We start from the raw sequence: 7,321 nt of genomic DNA, 5'->3' as shown, positions 1-7,321 counted from the left end.
GAAAGAGGAAGAAACCTCAAGCCTCCACCCTTTCTCCTTTCCACAACTATGCCAAGAACCCACTTAATAAAAAGGACAAAGCGGATCAGCAGCTGCCACCTACCGATACAGACAGGTTTCCTAACTTGTATTGTGAGCTCCGCTTCCCGACCTATCAGAAGAATAACCTCAACATAGGGAAGAAATTGGCCATTCTCGCCAACCTGAGGCGATCCATTGAGACACGTATTGAGGGATTTGGCCTAGGTTTTGTTGATAGGGAACTGGGTAGGATAAACACATCATAGGTCAAAGAATTTTACTGTAATTTCTTCAGAGCAACCCTTGATTCGGTTTACCTACGAGGCGGCCAGATATTGGTTACAGAGGCTGCTATTGAGGATGCACTTCATTGTCTGCCTAAGACCGATGCCACAGATGCCTATGAGCAGCGGAGGTGGAGATGCATTGTGTGACTATTGATTTTGAGGCATTGAGGCGTGTTATTGCCACCTCGGATGCCCCTTAGGTGATAGATGCCGATAAAAAGAAACCCAAGGGGATGCTGTTTGCTCATTTGTCGAGAGAGGCTAGGATATGGCAGCAGATCTTTGTCACCTATGTCATGCCTACAACCCATTTTACTGAGATTCTGGTGGAGATGATCGTTCTGATCGGATGTGTTATAGAGGGGAAGGAGGTATACTTCCCCTGATTGATCAGGAGATACATGTGGCGAGCACATGTCCATGGCATACTTGCATTCCCGACTTTGGTCACTATGATTGCTGTAACAACCCTAGTTTTTGAAAATTAGATAATTAGTTATTTGTGATTTATTTTATTTGTTGATAATTTTATTTTAAGAAAATTATTTTACTAAAGGTAATTAAATAGAGTTTCATGATAATTGAAGTTTAAATTAATTAGAATTTTTATATAAATTTTATTAGATATTTGGTATAATTGAAGTTATAATTTTGGTAATTGAAAAAATAAGAAAGAATTGTATAACTTAATTTAAATAAATTCTATTTTAAATGAATTATGTTATTAATTTGAACTCCTAGAAATTATTTTATTAGAAATGATTAGATTGATATTTATAAATACTTTAAGTTTAAGTCAATTAATATTTATGTACAATTTTTATTATGATTAATTACTTTATAAATTGAAATTAAAGTTTCGGAGATAGAAAAGTAATAGAGATTTATATGATTTAATCTAGAAAATTGATATTTGAATTTAAATTGTACTTTACAAAATATAATTAACTTGTTCATTTTATAATGTAAATTAGAAATAATTAATTAAACTTAGCAATATGTTGATAAATAATGTTTCTAAATATTTTTAATAGAGTACATTTGATTTTAAAATTATTCTATCCTCCAATTTTATCAAAATATCTATTCATATCTATCCATATTACTTTATAAAATCCATAATTCCTAAATTCCCAAATCAAACTCAGAAAACCTAATTTCCCAAATTGAGAAACCTAACCCACTAACCCCACACCCCAGCGCCGTTCCCCCTTCGTTCACCCTCAGCTTCATTCCTCAATATACACACACACAAAACAAGAGAGAAACAGAAGATGGAGGAGCTGCTGCCGCTACCGTGCCCAGCCATTGAGCCATGCGTCGCTGCCATTTTTGCGTCGCCACCGTCGCTCTCATAGCTGCTCCGTGGAGGCCGCAGAAAGGAACGCGAACCAGGAGCTTCCGTGTCGCGCCGCCGATCTGTCACCATGCTGCTGCGTCGCCATTGATGAAGCTTTTGCCACCACCGTGTATCCCGAACAGAGGAAGAAGGAGAAGTCTTCTGTCATCAACACTACATCTCTTCACTGCTGCTGCTGTTGATGGAAGTCATCGCCATCGCCGAGCCGCTACATCGCCGGACATCATTGCTGGAGGACCGAATGGAGAGGCACGCCAGTTCTGCTTCTACTTCTGGGTTTTTGGAATTTGGGAAAACGCCACTATCGTTGCTGTTTGTTGGGTTTAAGATCGCTGCTACTGTTCTTGCTTTGTTCTGCCACCATCAAGTTTGGAGAAGAACGCTGCCACTGTCACCATTGAAGCTTGCCAGGGAAGGAGCTATTGACAGAAGAAACTACTGCTGCTTGGCTGAAGCTGAGACCTTTCACCATCACTGGAGCTGCCCAGAATCATCATGGTAGCTGCTAAGAGAGCAGAACGGATGTTAGAACTGCCAACGGAGCTGCTGGGTTTAGTGATTTCCGTGAGTTCCGACTTTGAGGTAGGGGATTTAACGTTTTTAATTTAGAATGCCCACCAAGTTATTTGAATAAGTGCAAATGGTTAACAATGGTTTAGAATTTCTTAATTGACATGAATGACTTGAAATGCATTTGAAATTTGTTAGTTGTTGTGAATATTTTGAGCTGTGATTGGAATTAAATGTGGTTGTGAATAATGATTAGTTTAGTGTAATTTATCAAATTGATATATGCTAGGTTAACTATTGAAAAGTTGTCGTAATGATAATTGATGAACTGAGTTAGATTTGTGTTTGGTTTGGGATTATTGTGATGATGGTTGAGGTTGTGAAATTTGGAGTAAGTTTAATGATGTTTTAGTGCTTCAATTGGATTATTGAATTCAGGTTAAGGCTGTGAATGTCTTTGGGCTTTGTTGTGAGTGTTTGAAGTTGTAATTGATATTATTTTCTCTGATATGGATGGAATTGTTGAAAAGTTCTGACTCTATGTGATTATACTGAATTAGTTGAGTTGTGTGGCTGAAATTATGATTGGAAATGATTGAGATTTTTGATTGGAACTTTGGTTGAACTTGTTGATTTTGTGAGATTGAATTATAAATTGTTTGATGAGAGATTATTGTGATTTCGGTATTTGATGGGTCAAATTGAAACTATTGCTGTTGAGTTGGTTTATTGTAATGGGTTTAGTTAGTGATTAATTGAAGTTGGGCTTAAGGAATAATTGGAAGATTGAATCTTAAAATGTTGAACTAGTTGCTGAAAATCTGATTTTTGAGATTAAAAGATGACTTTGGAAGTGAATCAGTTATTCAACGATAATCGAAGTGATATGAGAGTAAAGGCTGAGTAAACTATAATAAAAGTTGTTGTTAGGATCCAATTTTGAGAAGTTTGAATTAACTATAGAACTAGTTATGATTTTTCAAAGTTAAAATGTAAAACTTGATTTTCTGCATTACTTTTAAATGAAGCCGGAGACTTTGAAAATCTAAAACTAATTCTGTAATGATCGGAATTGTGTGGAACCAAGTCTGGATTAAGCTTTGGAATATGGGAAGCTGAATTGGTGAATTTGAGGCCTTTTCATTAAGTTTATGATTTATGGTGAATTTTTGAGTTATGAATGTCAAATCTGGTTTTCTGCAGAACGCTGAACACAGCAGCAACTTGTTTCCTCTGTTAGAAATTCTCCAGTTTGCATTTTGAAATGGAACCAATTTTATATGAAACTTTGGTCTTATTAATTTAATTTCATAAAAATTTAGAATTGCTAGAGTTGTGGTTTTAAAGATTTGGATTTTCAAAGAAAGATGTTTTATGCAGTAAAAGTCAGGCTTTGTTTTCGAAGTCAGTAACTTTGAGGCTTTATAATTTTTAAATCTGGAATGATATTGAGATGCAACCAATTGGAAGTGAAAACTAAGCATGTTTAGCATATGTGACTTAAATTTCAGGGCTATCCATGTTTTAATGAGTAAGTTATGGGATTTGGAAGAAGATAAGTTCATTAAGTTTTAAAACAGAATTCTGCAGAAAATTAGTCAACTTCTAGGTTATATAACTTCTTCATTAAAAATGATATTGACCTGAAACCAATTGGAAAAGAAACTTGGATGAGTGAAGTTGAACTGTATTAATTTTCAAAGTCATTGGATTTAACTTGGATTTTATATTAAATTTTGAATGTCACATGCTGCTGCTGTTTTTCTGGTTTTAAAACACTGCAGAGCAATCACGGTTTTGCTTATATTCCTGAAGCTAGAGTCAGAGAAAAATTATGATTTTTGGTTTAATAGGAAGCTTAATCCGAGACGGTCACATGGATATAAAGTTTGCGTGATTTCGAATTCATTTGATATTTTAAAAACAAAATGGAAATTAGGCTGCCAAGTTGTGTTGGCAATTATTTTGGAGATGGAATTTAGGAAATAGATTTTCTATACTATTATCAAATGTTGTTGAGAATATATATTATTGTGGCAACTGCTGAAAAAGGGCTGTGATTTGTTGAGAAAGAGGGAACCCGTAAGGGTGGCTAAGCCCGAGTTTTAGGGGAGGTGCTGCCGGAATTTTGTAAAATCTGAGGTTTTACTTGAGAAAGAGTTTTATTTGATTACCTCTAATGAGAGGTTATGTTTTGAAAGGAGTTTAATGAATTTAAAATAAATAATTTTCTTGAGCCTTTTGATAGAGAACTAAACTGAAAAGTTGTTTTAAAGTTGGCTTGACCCAAGATTGCCAAAGTAGAGATTATGAACTGAAATGAGGATTAAGACAAATGCTTGAGAAAGTTAAGAAAGGTTTAGGAATATGTGTTAAGGATTCAAAGGGAAAGAGGAAATGAAGATTGATTTGTGGATTGTTGAGGTTGAGAAAGGATAACAAAAAACGATAAAAGGCGGGAATACCCCACGAACTGTTAGTTGTTTAACTACGGGGGACACCCATGAACTGATAATTGGTTGAATTCGGGAAGTACCCACGAACTGAATGATTATTGATCTCGGGGAAACCCATAAATTGTTATTTGTTTTATAAGCGGGGAAAACCCACGGACTGATAATCATTGATTACGGGAATAACCCATGAATTGTTGTATGCTGATCTCGGGTATAACCCACGAACTGAAGATCACTATGTTATTGTGTATTGATCTCGGGGAATAACCCACGAACTGAAGATCTCTGTTTTATTGTTGTGAATTGATCTCGGGGACGCCCACGAACTGAGGATCACTGTTTCCCCTTGTGCGTATATTATGGGGTCGGGCTTTGCGCCGACTGCCGGTAGTCACGAAGGAGTGGTATTTTTACCACCGACACATATGCACTAAGGACACAAAGGGAAGCCATATCTGGGACTTGTTCCTAGGTAATGTCGGGTTGCAGGGTGTAAACCGACACGTGAGCTCATGGCCTGCTTAGGATAGACATGCATCATATTAGTTGTGTATTTGCATCTGGTTGTATTGCTTGTATTACTTGTTTGTGATTGTGTTGTTTGTCTTATTGTGATTTGTTTGTGTGTTGAATTGAGTTTCTTACCTGTGCTAGTAGTTTGTGAATGGATAGAGATGATTAATATCTGTTGTTATGACTTTGAATCAATTATGTGGCTGAAAGGTATTTAATATGACAAGTTTTGCAATTGAGATCAGTTTTGGGTTTAGAAATTCAAAGAAAGTAATTATTTAACTAAAGTAAGATTGACAAGTATTTCAAAGGGTTTGGCAAAGATGGATTATTAAGCAAAGTTAATTATTTGCATGTTAATCATTACTTTTACGGCATTCCCGTTCCCTACTGAGAACGTGTGGTTTGTTCTCACCCCAAAATCCTCCACCTTTTCAGTGACGCAGGTTTGAAGACCCAGTTTGAAGCTGCGGGAGATTATAGAATTTACTTATGAGTTAAGTTACTTTCATAGAAGTTCCCTCGCTCTTATTGCTTAACATTTTTATTTTATACAGAGGGATAGGATTTGTATGTGATTTTTATTTGAAATCTTTTGTATGACAGATATTATTATTAATAATTATGTGATTATTATTACTTGGTGATGCTTGCTATATGATTTTAATTATCAAAAACAAAATTTTCCGGTATTTTTGCTAAAACTGAATCGCGATATCGAACTAGAGGCTCAATAGTAAATAGTTAATAAAGGAAAGCAGGTTGCTAACGCCTTACTTTCGGTACGATCATGACGTTCTGGAAGTTGGGTCGTTACAATTGCTGAGCTAGCCGGTGCCCCTTGGAGAGTGGATGACGTGTCACCACTACTGATGAGGGAAAAATGATTCCACACAAACTCACCGGCAAGTGTACCAGGTCGCATCAAGTAGTAATAACTCACAAGAGTGAGGTCGATCCCACAGGGATTGATGGATTATGTAATTTTAGTTAGGTGATGAATTTAGTTAAGCGAATAGTTGATGATTAGAGTGATTTTGATTAACAGAAGTGAAATTGAAAGTAAACTAAACTGTAGAATGTAAATTGGCTGAAAACTAAAATTTAGAAGAAGTAAAATTTCAGAAACTTAGAGTGCAACAAAATAAAAGAGCTGAAACTTAAATTGCAAGAAATGTAAATAACTGAAACTTAAAGTGCAAGAAATGTAAATTGCTGAATCTAAATTGTTGGAAAATGTAAATTGCTTGAAGAATTAAAGGGATTTGGGTGCTGGGATTCAGAATTTAACAAGGAAAATGCAGATTGAAGTAAATCAGAGATCTTTGAGATGAATAGTTTCAGCTCAGTAGCAAAAAAAATGGAAAATTACTTGAAGAAATAAACATCAAGAAAACTTAACTCAATTATGAAATTCTAAAAGAGAAACTAAAGATCGAAGAAATGCAATGAGATATCTAGATCTCAATCACTCCCTTGATCAAACAGAAAAGAAATTGCAGAAGAAATAAAAATGAAAACAGCAAAGGAAATTCAGATCCAATTCCTCATTTCTCATAACTATGTAGAAGAAAAGCAAAGATGAATTTCAGATCAAGAAATGAAATGGAGTTCTTCAATCTCAATCCAGAAACCCAATACATAAAGTAGAAGTTGCAAAAGAAAGAAAATGAAAATAGAAAGCAAAGTAGATCCAATCCCAATTCCCAAATTCAAAACAAATGAAAATTAAAAGTGAAAAATTAAAAATGAGCTAAAGGTTCTTTACAAATCAAATTAACTCCTATTTATACACTTTCTATTTTAGTCTTCAAAGCTTGGAGTGGGCTCTTCCAATTTGAATTTTAAAGGAAAGTGGATCCGGGTAGCTTTGGTACAAGTGGCATGGGTTGGATGCATGCTCTAGTGGAGTGCTCCGTTTGGTTTTGTGAGCGCAGCGTTCCTTTTCCTTTGGCCAAGCATGCTCCTAGCGCTCAATAAGTGAGCGCTGCGCTCAAATTATGAGCGCTGTGCTCAAATTGTGAGTGCTACTCCTTTTTGCCCCCTCTTCGATCCTTGGCACTCCTTTTAGTGAGCGCTATGCTTCCTTAATTTCCTTGGGCAAGAGCTCGAAAATGCTCACACTTGTGAGCGTAGCGCTCACTTAATTGAGCGCCAGCCTTTGATGTGCCTTG

General features: G+C 35.8%; 1 long non-coding RNA gene across 1 annotated transcript; it reads left to right on the top strand.

Annotated features, from left to right (window-relative positions):
• Positions 1–1,465: 1,465 nt before the first annotated feature.
• On the top strand, positions 1,466–5,786 carry LOC130933036 (uncharacterized). The gene is made up of 2 exons (XR_009067581.1): positions 1,466–2,250; positions 5,586–5,786. It is a non-coding gene; the product is annotated as an uncharacterized LOC130933036 (long non-coding RNA).
• The last annotated feature ends 1,535 nt before the right edge of the window (positions 5,787–7,321 follow it).

Source organism: Arachis stenosperma, chromosome 6 (assembly GCF_014773155.1).
Source record: "Arachis stenosperma cultivar V10309 chromosome 6, arast.V10309.gnm1.PFL2, whole genome shotgun sequence".
Taxonomy (NCBI): Eukaryota; Viridiplantae; Streptophyta; class Magnoliopsida; order Fabales; family Fabaceae; genus Arachis; species Arachis stenosperma.
This window is presented reverse-complemented; position numbering and strand designations above follow the sequence as displayed.